General features: G+C 56.9%; 1 protein-coding gene across 1 annotated transcript in view; it reads left to right on the forward strand.

The window, feature by feature from the left end:
- The first annotated feature begins 1,698 nt into the window (after positions 1-1,698).
- DLGAP2 (DLG associated protein 2) overlaps positions 1,699-14,109 on the forward strand; it is a 171,204-nt gene continuing 158,793 nt past the window's right edge. Inside the window, exon 1 of the mRNA XM_044225741.1 lies at positions 1,699-1,762. The gene's annotated coding sequence lies outside the window, so the exon portion shown is untranslated. The remainder of the gene's footprint in view (positions 1,763-14,109) is intronic.

Consider the following 14,109-nt stretch of genomic DNA (forward strand, 5'->3'; position numbering starts at 1 on the left):
AGTCCCCATGGCAACTGTATTTAACTAGAACTCCCATCATACTGCATTATATTTCCCAGCGCATGAAAACATAGCCGTCTCTGCTTTCACATGCTACCTGACGTGGTCGTCTGGCTGGCCAGCGCTGGACGAGACCACTCGTTAGCAGGGAGACGCAGCCCCAAAGGGCGCAAAGCTGCTGTTAGCCAAGCAGAAAGGGGGCGTGGCCAGTCACACCAGCAATCTGCGTAGAGGGGGCGTGGCCAGTCACACCAGTAATCTGCGTAGAGGGGGCGTGGCCAGTCACACCAGTAATCTGCGTAGAGGGGGCGTGGCCAGTCCCACCAGTAATCTGCGTAGAGGGGGCGTGGCCAGTCCCACCAGTAATCTGCGTAGAGGGGGCGTGGCCAGTCCCACCAGTAATCTGCATAGAGGGGCGTGGCCAGTCCCACCAGTAATCTGCGTAGGCCGTCTTGTCACATACTAGCCCGGCCCAGCGCTTCGTTATTGCTGTGTCGCAGTTTCATGCGTGTAACTTTGAAAAGCATTGGCTGGAGGTCCCCTAGAATGAGACTGTGCCACGGATCTGCATGAGAGCTCGGCGAGCCGCTCCCACGGCCGGCCTTTCTTACCCTCCGTGCGGTGACCGGGAATGCCGGTTTGCCGCTCGGATGGCGGGAGCCGGCGCGGGTCTGACCGCAGTGCCCCGGAATGACTCCTTTTGCAGACCACAGTGTGGCTAACTGCATTTACGGGGACTAGTGGGATGCAGATGTGGAACATTTGCCTCAAAACTCATCCATGAACATTGAAAGCCTGCATAAACACACGTGGAAGCTACATTTACGGAATACTTGCCACGGTGGGGACATAAGTATTACACACGCCCTGTGTTTCCACTAGAGTTCCCACCCGAAGCTGCTGTCTCCACCTCTCCCTCCTAATTGCTGTGAGGCTGGGGACCCCAGGGCTGCACCAGTGGTTCCCAGAGCAGCCAGCAGAGGCGGGCAGGGACTGCCAGGCTGCTCCACCCCAGCTCCATGGGGGACAGCCGGTGAAGAACGCAGCTCTCTGTGTCTCTCTGGCCTCTGGCGGCCCTCTGGAGAGGACAGGGCCTTGCCAGATGACCCCCAAGGCCCCACGATGACGCCTCTCTAAGAAGGTCGGGTCTGCGCTTGTGAGGTGTGCAAGCGAGTGAGTGAGGTCAGTGCTTGTGACCTCAACCTGAAGTGTTCTCCCAACGGAAGGACATGAAACTCACGTTCGGGAAGAACCTGACCTAAGATTAACTGATGATGAAGCATCAATGCAGCAACTGCAGGCTTTGAATATGGATGAAGGAGACCTCAGTCTAGAACTTTCTGGACAAGAGAGGAAGTGTTGTCCTGGGCAGGGCAGTGTTCCTGGGGTATTCTGGGAGCAGGGTGCAGCCATGCGACACAGAACGCGGCCAGCTCTGCGGACGAGTTCTCATAAATCTGCGTAGAGCTCAGACTGGCCGTGGGTTGTTGGTTGGTGGTAAAACCCGAGCTAGAGCTAAGAACCACGGATGCGCTGCCCGAGTTGGTGCCCACACGTGGCTCTGAGCCGTGGCCTTTGAGCAATTGTGAGGAGCCTCTGGTGTTGGGGCGTCCGGGTAGAGAGTGTTGGAGGCGCACTGAGCAAACGGCCGTCTGCCCTGAATGCACTGAAGAATGACTCTGTTTCTCTCTTGCAGAGGAAGAGGGCGGGGACCTGGTCCAGCCCGGCATCAGCTTTCCGGGGCCGGCAGAGGACGATCTAGGTAGAGTACACACCTCAGCCCTGGGGGTGCCCCGGGTCCAGCGCCTCTCTGTACCCCAAAAATGGTCGAAGCATGAGTGTGGCTTTGGTGTGCCCTAATTTAAAGAGATGGATGAGATGTGTGACTGTTGTAAGTAACGTGGAGTGTGTGGAGAAGCCATAGGTGAGAACATTCTTGCTGCAGACCAATTGCTAAGACAGCTAATGATTACGAATAATGATTAAAGCAGGCAGTGCCTTAATTGGCATGCGGGTAAAATGGGAGGTTTGTCCCCTGCTCCTTCATAACTGAAACTGCCCCTGACTCTACCCAAGGAGGGAAGATGTCTTCATTCCTGGTTCTCCACATGGCTCCTCATGGACACAGACCACTGATTGCTGTGGGCAAGCCCAGCACGCGCCAGGCTGTGGGTGCCACGGGCGGGGGGGCTCCGAGTCCCTGTCCTAGCGCACTTCCCTAGTTAGGGTCTGGGCCAGTTTTACTTACACCATCACAGACACAACAAAGCTAGTGCCATCTGGATCCCTTGGCCATGACCCCTCGACGTGGATAACATGTGAAAAGGGGCCAGTGTTTCTGTCAGACACGTGGGCTGTTGAATTCATTCACGTCCAACGGTGACTGAGAAACCCCCCCCACCGTGGCTCGGGCTCTTTGCTCCCCACCCGCCATGACGGTCGCCGGCCCGGAAGCTCACCGGCTCCTCTCCCGGGTCCCCGACGACCCTGAGCTGCCACAGTGCTTGGGACCGAATTACGGATCAACAGGCTGATTCCTGTTTGAACTTGAATTTTTCTGTGTTGATTTCAGCCCTGTAGCCATTGGATCATCTTCGAGAACAATATTGTAAGTGGAGGGAGTCCATTTGTATAAAGCTGTGATGCCTTTTAAAGAAAAGAAGAGGCAAAAAAAAAAGCTTCCTTTTCAATAAACTATGAACATAGGTATAGTTCTCAAAGAACAGTAGGACGTTCCACGGGGCAACGGAGCTCCACGTACGCTTCTCTCCTGCCCTCCTACAGAGGCCTTTCTCCTTTCTCAGAAACATGCAAACTAAGTCATCTTCCCTCCTCCCGGGAGAGCCGTCCCAGCTTCCTCGCTGGCATCTTGGTCCACTCTGGTGACAGTCACTAGCGAGCAGGTGTCCGGCAGCGCCCAGAGAGGGCATGATTTGACTGTTTCCCTGGGACTTGGGGAGTCGTTCACCCGCATCTCTCAGGTGCACGGTTCTGACGTCATGATTGTGTCTGTGGTGCCTGTTCTTCCCTGCGACTATCTCTCAGAGTGGGGGGGCCCTCCCAAAACACAAGGGGTGCACATCCCCGACCTGTGTTTCAGGGGCCTGCAGGGGTTTGAAGCTGACCCCTCCGTGGTGCGGGGCATCCCAGGGTAGCCCGTCTGCTCGGGGGAGACGGACGCCCTTTCGCAGCACACAGGGCGTAGTTGCGCAGGGGTCGGCGCCATGGACAGGCACAGGTGACCGAGTGCCGGCACAAAAGGAACACGAGGTCACGGGGTCACACCGGAAACACAGGCCCCCTGTGTTCCTCTGCCAAGTCCCGGACCCGGAGTTTCGGTGCGTGCCATAGTCACGTGAGCTGAGCGTGAACGGGAGGGTCCGGGGTGGAGGGTGTGCGCATCTCGCTGGTGCTGTCGTGGACCCGCAGCCGGAGTGGGCGCCTGCACGGGGCCACTTGTCGGGCTGTGTCCCCAGAGAGGGTGCCCGTGCAGGGGAGTGGGGGACAGGCTGGAGTGCACAGGAAGTATTCTGTGTTTGGTAAGACAGACACAACCTAAAATGACCATTGAGGCCATTTTTAAGTGTATATTTAGGGGCATGGGGTCCATTCCCCTCATTGGGTAACTGTCACCGCCTCCCCCAGGACTCACCCTCTTCCACAGCAGACCCTGTGCACCCAGGTGCCGGTAGCTCCCCTCCCCCAGCACGGTGACCAGCACCCTATGCCCTGCTTCCCTGAGCCTGTCTCGGGCTCCTGCAGGACTGCTCCTGTCGGGACTGGCTTCTCTCACTCAGATCATGTCCCCAGGGTTCACCCACGTTGCAGCAAGTGACAGAAGCTCCTTCCTTCCCACGGCTGTGTGACAGTCCACCGTACGGACTGCCCACGTCTAGTGTAGCTGTTGCTCTGTCCTGACACCTGTCTCACCGGCCCTCCGCTCTTGTGGCTGATGCCGCTGGGCGTACAAAAGCCCTTCGAGACCTCGCTCTCATCTTTGGGAGATGCTGCCCAGAGCAGCCGAATTACATGGAAATGCTAATTCAGCTCTGTGTGGAGGAGCCTCGTACTGTCTAGGAACAGAAGCATTTGGTGAGGTGTTTCTACAGTCTGGTCACGAGGGGACGGGGATTCCAAGAATGTCAAGGGACAGCCAGATTCTGGAGGCTTTGGTCCAAAAGAATGAAGAGGTTTGGGGACCGGGGGCCCTAGGGAGCTCCCACACACATCAGTTCCCCGCGAGGAGGGGAACAGGCAGGTGCAGGACGGGCAGGGCAGGAAGGCGTGGTCCGACCCCAGGCGGCGGTCCCCCGGGTCAGGGAGGGGCACATGGGTCCAGCGATCATTTTTAGCTCACTGACCAGGACACCAGGTCTCAGCCGCGGTTGTCCCCAGCCGATGCCACCGGGGAAGTGTTAGAAATACTGAGACCTGCTTCTTGTGCCTCCACATTCTGATGTGAGGCTGCCTGCAGCGTTCCCTGCGTGTGCACCCCACGTGCACCCCCAGGGAGACTGGGAGGTGAATGGGAGATGGGATGGGGGGTGGGCGGCAGGAGGGGACGGGTCTGTGTTATGCTCCCAGGGCTACAATAATGAAAGTCAGGAGGAAACACCGTGTTCCGGACTTGGTTTTGTTTTGTGTGTGGAATCCACCCATGTCCTCCTCTGTGAACTGAGGGGCTGAGCTGGATGGGGGTTTATGGGCCCTTCTGCCCTAAATGAGCAGCGCTCCGATTGCCCTGCGCCAAGTCCTGGGGCAGACGCTCCGTGGGGCCCTTGGTCCTGTGGTCGTGACGGTGCTGTGGTCGTCCTGTGCGAGTGCAGGAGCATGTGCCGTGGCCGTGCGGGCCGTGTCCATCCACACGATCGCCCGGCCACGTTTGCTCTGCTCCCTTCAGATCGCCCATCTTTTTCTCCCCAGTGGGCCTCCGTCTCTCAGAGCACTGAGGACAGGCGAGCGGCACTGGCAGGGACAGAGAACTCAGGGAGGAATTCCGTGCTCAGGCTGCGACCCACCACGGCGTCGTTAGCGTGCGAGTGCAGAAGCTCCCGTATCATCAGGCACGGAAATCACTGCGTGAGGAGGAAAGTAGGAAGATAAAGAAGGTTTCTAGGCAATTCATCTCAAGTCAGTGATGGAAGTGAATTAATTTAGCTCATTTACAAAGGCTACAATAGAAGAGAAAAATCCAGTTTTTCCAGGGGGAACGTGGGAGGGAGGACCTTCAGAACCTTAGGACGCGGAAACTAAATTGCTCTGCCGGTCGTGCTGTGACCCGGGCCCCCGTCGGAGTCATTCTGACTACGGAAGCCTCTTCCGGGCTCTCAGGCTGTTTTGGATCGGTTGCCAAGAGTCGGCAGTTCGCCAGCATTTCTGAGCACTGCAGTGCGCACCCCGATTTCGCACTGGGTCACCTGCAAAGTTGAACTTGTCCGAAGGGCAAGTTAAAAGACAGAAGGAGAGTCGGTACGTACCGCAGGAGGCGCAGCCTGAGAAAGTGAGCAAACTACGCATATTGTGAAAGGCGCTCGGACGCTACAGTAACGGTGCCCGTGACACACAGAGCCTCGGCGGCCGGCCCGTGTGGGTGTCCTCATCCCGCGGCTCCCCCGGCGCAGCAAAGCTCCCAACTCACAGCGCTCCCGCTTCAGAAGCCGATACGTGCCGTCCTGGCCGTCGTGCAGACATGCAGTGTTGTAACCCGTCCACACTTATTCCCTTAAGGTAAATTCCAGGAAGTTTCTAGAAACCATGGAAACGGTGCCACGTTTCTGTCCAGATGGCAACAGCGTGTTCATTGCTGCACCCAGAGCTTCTGGAGCCCTCCCTGTGTCCTCCCCATGCGCCCAGGATGCTTGGGTTCCCTCCCAGCCACCCGTGGGAACCCGGAGGCCCCAGGGGGCTGCCCTGCTCCCCAGTACTTATGTCACATGTGCAGAAGAGCTGGAAAAGGTTCCATGTCCGTGAAAGGAGCATCCCAGAAGAGGAATCTGATGTGACCATGTCATGTTGTCACTATTGCTCTGCAAAGAAATCAAAATTAGTTTTAAAGTTACTAATATTATTAGGATATTAGGAATTTGACTCTAAATTTCTGGAATGCCTTTCCTAGCTTTCCCCCTAAGTATCCATTTCTAATTTGCACAGTTTCTGAGTTTGGTGGCTGTGACGTGGATTCTCGTACCTTTTCCCTGGGTGGGCTCCTTCTCCAAACACTGACCCTTGGATGGCTCCTGCCTGCCTCCGTGCCTGCACGCCATTGTCCTTGTCGGTTCATCGTCTTCGTCAGCCGGACAGATGACTGTGGGCTGGTGGCTTATGAACAGTGGCGTTCGTCTCTCACGGCTCTGGAGGCTGGGGTCTGAGATCAAGGTGCTCGCGATTTGCTGTCTGGTGAGGCTCCTTCCTGGGATCCCGGGTGCTTGCACGGCGCGAAGTGGGGGCTCTCTGTCACCTCCCTGATGCCCCCCTCACACCATCACCTTGATGTAGGCTCCCACCTATAACTTGGAGGGGACACAGACATTCAGATCATAGCAGCCTTCGTTCAAGTGACACTAATTCTTCTGCTGTGTGGGACATACCCACCGAGTGACCAGCGGGCTCCCCAACTTAGCAAGCTCCATGAGGCGGGGGTGCGAAGGAGGAGCTCACAAGCCAACGTGCTGTGTGGATGAGAAAACCAGCACAGCTGGAGAGATGGGGACGCTGTTCCTTAAAATGCAGACAGAAATCGGATCCGTGCAGACCAAGGAACCAGAGGCCATGGGGATGAGCGGGGACAGGCTCAGGGCCAGACAGAGGACACACCAGCCCGCGGGACGGCCCACCTGGCATGGGGCACGGTGTCGGCCTGCCGCGCTCCTGGCCCTGACCTGGTGTTCTGACAGCTGCCCACGGCGCATACATCCCACGAGTGTGTGTGCAGGGCATCAGAGAGCTCACGTCCGGAAGAAACGCGCCCTGGATATGGAGCGGCACACTGTCCTATGCTGCGGCTCTTCTGGAAGACGAGAGGAGTGAGGCGCAGCTGTGCGGGGTGTGTCCGCCGCGCCCTGTGGAGGCCCGAGGGCTCCGCACTCAGGGGTGCACGGCTCTGCGGGGAGGCCCCTGGCTCCAAGCACCCCGGTGTCTGCAGAGACACCACACACGTACCCTGGGCCCCCAGGGGTGACCGTTGAAGACGCTTTCTGCACCTGCCATCAGGTGGGAACCTCCATTGCAGACCCTCCCCCTGCCTTGCACTGAAATTGAGGGTTTCTGTAAAAAATACATATACACAAAAAGCAAGAAGGTATGAAATTCATAAGATTCTTGGCTTTGAAATCATTAAAACAAAATCCTCAGAGCACTCACCAGAAAGCTGGACGAGCTCCTGAATAAAAGAATCCAAACATGGGGCCAGTGGCGGCAGTTACCTTGAGCCAGGCTTTGGCCTTGTGGTGCCGGCAGGACTCACGGTGGCTATGAGGGGCTGGGCGTGCGAGGGAGGAAACGGGGCTCCTGGCACAGAGGGTCGTGCAGTGAGGGGGCAGCCGCAGGACTGACACAGACCAGGGAGCAGAGCAGCGCCCCTCGGGGCAAGCAGAGCCCCACACTCCCCACAGGGGCCTCGCTGCTGCAGACCCAGCCAGACACATGGGGTCTCCTCCAGCTCCTCGTGAGTCCAGACACCCCCTCCGCCCGACCCCGGCCTTCCAGAGCTCTCGGCACTACTCAGCGTGCCTGCCACAGAAAATCCGTAAGCAAGCAAGCCAGTTTCGGATGTGTATTTGCACGCACACGTGCACACACGCACAGACTTGCAAATTCAAGCACCAAGCCTTCCGTCCGCCGTTCAGAGCTCTGCCTTTTGAAGTGACACTTTCCCAGGCTGGCACGTTCTAAAATAAGGTGTGATGGTTTTGCAGTAAGTGACGTGGCCTTGGGTGGAAATGGATCAGGAGGGAAGCAGACAAGGAGGCAGATGTGTTGTTTAGTATGGAAGACGCGGCCCATCGCATTGACCTTTTCCTAATTCAGGAGATTTTATTTCCTGTTTCTGCTCCTCTACAGGGACTTGACACTGGTTTCTAAACTGCAACAGTGGGTTGCACTGATGGGCTGTGAATTGAAGTCTACCAGCAATTTTTAAGTGAAAAAGAATAGAAAGAACAGGAACACATCAAATGTGTAGAAGGGGAAACACAGAGTGCGTCTCACGTAACAAGGGCAGACAGCGTTTGGGGAGACGGCATCTGTGTGTGCGTGAGGTTCCGGCTCTGAACGCATTTTGTTTTCTGGAACATCATCCAACAGTTCAGAAGCCACTGAGAGATTGTCTTGCAGAAGCTGAGGTGGTAGAAAGAGAGAAATTTCTTTTGCGTTGCGTGCAGTGTTTGGGAATGAGGAGGGGATGTGGGGGTGTGGGGGGCCTACGTAGGGTCACCCGCTGCCCATCATGATGGCTGCACTCCTGAAGACCCCAGTGCCCACTCGGAGACCGGACCAAGCCGCCTAATTTCCCCATGACTTTGATTCCTTAAGTACTTACTATTTTTTTTTTTTTATTTTAAAGAAAAGGGTTGGTTAATAAAACTACTTCCTACCTCATACACAGGGTTAGGAAGTCGATTAGATCTGATGGTGTTCTGTCTGAGCCGTTCTGTCTGAGCTGAGCCACGCCCAGTGGGGTTGTCCCACCGCAGAGAGCCCTCCCCAAGGAGGACACCAAGTGTCACACACCCGGCTCACACACAGAAGGCTTGCTGTGCATTTGATGCCCAAGACGGAGCTAAGGGCCGGATAAATGATAAGGAATTGCAGGTCGAGCAGACATACAGCCTACATGCATGGGCACTCTCTGCGTGTGTGTTTGCTGCACTGGCCTGCGGACCTTTCTTTTATTAAGTGTTTTATCGTGAGTCCGCTGTAATGACCGTACAGTGCGATACTAGGTTCAGGCATGTGACACGGTGATTCGGCATGTCCGCTCTCATCAGACAGGTGCCCTCCTTCGTCCCCCTCACCTGCCCCCTCCTTCCCTCTGGTCCCATCACTGCATTCTCAGGGTTAAGAGTCTGTTTCTTCATTTGCCTCTCTTTGCTTCTTTGGTTTGTTTCTTAAACTGCATCTGTGAGTGAAATCCTATGGTATTTCTCTTTCTCTGACTCACTTCGCTCAGCATAATCTCCTCCAGTCCCATCCATGTCTTGCAAATGGCCAGATTTCGTTGTTCTGATGGCGGAGTCATGCACCGTTGTGTATGTGGACCACATCCGCTTTGTCTACTCATCCGCTGAAGCATCTCGGCTGCTTCCACAGTTTGGCTCTTGGTGGACGTTGCTGCTGTGAACATTCGGGTGCACGTGCCCCTTCGGATCACTGCATTTGTATCTTTAGGGTAAATACCCAGTAGTGCGATGCTGGGTCATAGGGTAGCTCTATTTTCAACTTTTTGAGGAACCTCCATGCTGTTTACCAAAGTGGTTGCCCCAGCTTGCATTCCCACCAACAGTGCAGGAGGTTCCCCTTTCTCCGCATCCTCGCCAGCATCTGTTACCTCCTGACTTGTTGATTTTAGCCGTTCTGACTGGTGTGCGGTGGGATCTCATTGTGGTTTTGACTTGTATTTCCCTGATGCTGAGTGATGTGGAGCACTGTTTCATGTGTCTGTCGGCCATTCGGATGTCTTCTTTGCAGACCTGCACAGCTTTCTGATCTGAGCAACGGGACTTCTTCCCTTCATGTGTAGACTGTGCCTCGAGTCGTTGCCTCCCCTCCGTCAGTAGCTGTCCCCCAGGCCACTGGTTAGCCCCACGCACAGCGTCCTCAGGTACAAGCATCCCCATCACCACCACAGTGTGGAGCCGAAATGTAGGTTTCTGTGGTGGGTGGAGGCCGTCTGTGGGAATCATGGGACACGGGCACAGCAGTCAGTGTGTCCTGTGAGCAGAGCAGAACCTCACAATCTGCTGACCAGTTCAGAAGCAATGTGCTCCCAGCCTTACTGGAGTAGAATAAAAAGCATGCGTATTCCAAGTAATACATTTGGCATAAAAGAAATGTTAGCTATAATTAGCATTAAATATTTGACTCACAATGTTGTTGGAGGCTCCCTGACATCAGGGCCCCTTGCACCTTTGGTGTCAGCCCACAGGCAGGGCTGAGGCCTCAGACCCGCCCACCCTGGGGTCCCCAGTTCCCGAAGGAAAAGCTCTGGGTCCAGACGCTGCCGGCGAACTTGCTGCACCCGAAGCACACGGCTGTTGCCCTCAGACAGCAACACGCAGTTACGGCGGAGAAGAATGTGAGCTCATGTGCACACGTGAAAGAGGTTTTAAGATTTTATTTAGAGAGAAAGAGAGCGTGTGAGCAGGGGAGGGGCGGAGGGAGAGGGAGGGAGACTCGCCAGCAGACGCCCCAGTGAGCGCAGAGCCCTGTCCTGCGACCGTGAGATCATGGCCCGAGCTGAAATCGGGAGCCAGACACTCAACAAACTGAGCCACCCCGGTGCCACAAAAACTTTAAATAAAATAACACCCTACAGACTTAAAACTAGCCCAGGAGTTGGGTTATCCTCACCCTGAAACTATAATCCAAGTTATTTATTGTATATAGTTTCCTAAGCAGAACATCACCAGTTAAATTAAGCATCACCGTTCCCACAAATTGTGGTGAATCACAAGACACATTAGGGCTGGAGGTGAGAGCGTGAGCATCCGGTGATCCCCTCTTAAACCTTCACGCCTTGATACTTCGAAGTCTGGTGTGTGAGGAGAGCCCCGCAGCCCGTGGGTTCCACGCGTGGCCTGCTGCATCCTCGTCAGCAAAGCCAACAGCTTGCGGCACCCAAGCGTGATGTCAGCGAGGCCGCGGTCAGTAAGCGATGGTGAATGACTCACGTGGCTGCTGGCCCAGTCCCACAGGTCTCCTGGCTGGGGGTTCTGCAAACCCAGCTGACGACAGATGCACGTGGACACTAGCCTGCCACGTCCCCGGCTCTCACACCATTTTTCTCTAATCTGAAGACTACTTAGACAGACTACATCAAAGTGACCACTTTTTGCTACGACAAGAGATAATCCAAGTTTCTCAGTGGCTCTAGATGATGGGGATCCTGGCCTGGGACATGGTGTGTGGCCCTGTGTCCTCACGAAGAATGTGGGGCACCCCGGGGGTCTCTGTGGGCCAGGCCCAGCCTGTGGGGAGTCATGGTGGACATGCAGGCCACCAGCCACGGCAGGACGGAGAGTAGCATAAACACGCTGTGTTGTCATGGGTGCTGTACGCTGCTCCCCCCAAGCCGCAATCTCTGTGCACACCAGCCCCTCATAATTTGGCATATGCCAGCCTTGAAGAAGGTGTGGGATCCCTTGTGGGTGCTACAGTCTTCCTCACTCAGAGATCCTGAACCTCACCCTGTCCTCCAGATCAGGAGGAGCACTTTATAGCAAGTACTCAGAGATCAGAAGAAGTCACAGAAATGACCCCACTCCCAAGATCACATGGAAATAAATCTGGCACAAAGTCGCATGCTACAAATCATGAGTCTCAGGTCACCATGGGGCTCAAGGGTCTATTACTCATTTGTCCATCTGTCCATCTGTCCATGCACACATCCATCCATCTACGCATGCACTCATCCATCCGTCCATCCATCTACCCAACCGTCCGTCCATCCATCTGCCCACCCACCCACCCTCCACCTGTCCATCTACCCAAGCACCCATCCGTCCACCCACCGTCCACCCACCCGTCTGCTCACTCCTGCATTTATTGAAGCCTGCTATGCACAAAACACTATTTAGACATTCAACTGAAGGTCACAAATAACCGTGCATACGCTCTCCGGATCCCTTCAGAATGGTTCTTTCAGGCCATGCCAAGCATTTAGATTTGCTTTCAGGAACACTCATCAGGGTGTCTCCCTGCAGTGCAGGCCAGACAGGCAGCTGCCGCGTGCACACACCGCCGTGCGGACAGCAGCACAGAAGCGGGACTGGGGACCTCACTAGACAGCGAGGCTGGTGGAGGGAAGCAAGTGACAGCGTCCGCAGCGGGTCTGAACCGAGAGGCTCTCTCCGGCACAGAATGCCCTTCCTTCCTGATTGTCCGTTCAACCCTCGTGAGTTGGTTTCTTAGGCCAGTCTCCCCAGAAGGCCACCTCCAGCCGACAAAGTAAGGTTCATTCTGAGCAGCCAGGTTTTTCAAAATATCACCGATGAGCTCTCTGCTTTCTGTTACCCCTACCTACTATGGAATCTACAAGTGCAGTTTAAGCCCCATTTTTAAAACTCAGTGGGATTTTATAAAACGCAGTCGGGCTGTGGCCCTATGGAGAGAGCAGTGAGCAGTAAGTCCCGCTCTGGGGGGGTTCATGGGTCCGCTGGTGACAGCCTTCCTGTGGAAGTAAATGCTCAGAATGGGGGTGGGGCGGGGACCGGCCTGGAATGTGTGCCTGCCTCTCCCGGGCACGTCCAGTGTTCCGGTCCTGTTCGGAGCCTGTCCCGGTCCCAACCGGTTTGATTCGTCCCCTTTGTAGTCCTCCGCCGTCCTGCCGTCCTGCTGGTGTTTCAGAGGTGGGGAAGAGGGCATGGCGGGAATCCAGTGGAGAGGTCAGGGTGGGGGTAGACACTGAAGGCCTCGGAGAGGGCGGGGGGTCGTGCGTGTATGTGGGGACTGTGACTCCCCCGGTGCACTGACCTCTGTGGCCCATGGTGCCTTCCCTGCAGGTACCCTCTCTAAGAGTGCCCGGTGCAGGTGATGTCCTGGGAAGAGCGGGGAGCCAGGGCACGGCTGTCAGCACATGGCGGTGCACAGCCCCACGTCCTGGGGCCCTAGAGGGGCAGCCACGGGTGCACGTGAGTAGCCGAGCCCCATCGGTGAGCGGCGCAGGGAGGAAGGTGGGCAGAGCAGCTGAGCGCCCGCCGACGGCAGCCAAGGATGCGGCCTGGGAGGAGCCCTTCGTGGGTCTTAAGAGCTGAGGCAAGTCCGGAGCACATGGGAAGGTTGCTGCCAGACGAGGGGACCCTGCTGGAGCCCGTTCCCAATCCAGAATGGCAAGGACGAGTGTCTCTGAAGTGAGTCCCCCCGGGGGCCTCTGTCTTGTTTCTAGGAGAAGGAAAGGGGCCTGGGTGTCCCCGCACAGTCATGCCCGGCGTGGGAGCAGGGATGTGCTTTGCTTTCCAACAACGGAAGCCGGCGGCACAGTGGGCACCAGCTGCCCCGGACACGCCACTGGGCTTGTCCACGTCCACCGAAACGCATCCGAGGAGGGTGCTGGTGGCTCTGCCCTGCGCTCTCTGCTGAAGACGAGGTCTCACCGGCCCGCGCGTGAGGAAGAGCCCGTCGCAGTGCCGGTTGCGCAGCCGAGCCTCAAGCTTCCTGCCGCGGGAGAGCCGTCCCCGGGGCGGCCACGTTTCAGGAGGAGCAGCTTTCAAGGCTTACCGGGTCCGGTCCTCATTTGCAGACCCAAGAAGGCGAGCTCCTGCCTGGCGAGCCGTGGTGGTCGGAGCGGGCCTCCCAGATGACCAGGGGACCGCAGCCCCATCTGCCGGCGGGGCAGGAGCGCCTCTCCTGTTTGGAGCGAGGGGGACACTGGCCGCTGGCTGGAGCTGCCCTCCCCGGGGCTTGGCTGCCCGGAGCATCCGGTCCCCCACCCTCCGCGCCCGGGGTGGTGTCCAGGACGTGCCACTAGACACCTGCAGGCCTCTGTGGCCGACTGAGAAAGTGTCTGTTAATGGAAAGTTGAGCTTGAACTGCCCATGTGACAAGGACGGAGAGGGTGCTGCAGGGGGACGGGGGCCATGGTGAGGACACAGGGAGTTCACAGGGCAGCTGCCACACCCAGGAGGGCGATGGGGGTTCCCGAGGGGATGAGGTCCCCGGAGCACACACACCTGGGTGAACATAGCTGAGCTGGGAGTGCGCACCCACGGTGCACATCCTGATGCTGACCCCTGGGAGGGGCCCGGGCAGGGTGGGCGGGAGGGCTGCCCTCTGGAGCTAGGCCGGGGAGGGCTCCAGAGGCAGAGGGCAAGAGCATAGGGAGAGGGGTCGACAGTGCGGAGAGGCACGTGGGGTACCCACAGGATGGCCCCCCAGCACCCCGCATGCTGCCCCCTG

Source organism: Neovison vison, chromosome 11 (assembly GCF_020171115.1).
Source record: "Neovison vison isolate M4711 chromosome 11, ASM_NN_V1, whole genome shotgun sequence".
Classification (NCBI taxonomy): domain Eukaryota; kingdom Metazoa; phylum Chordata; class Mammalia; order Carnivora; family Mustelidae; genus Neogale; species Neogale vison.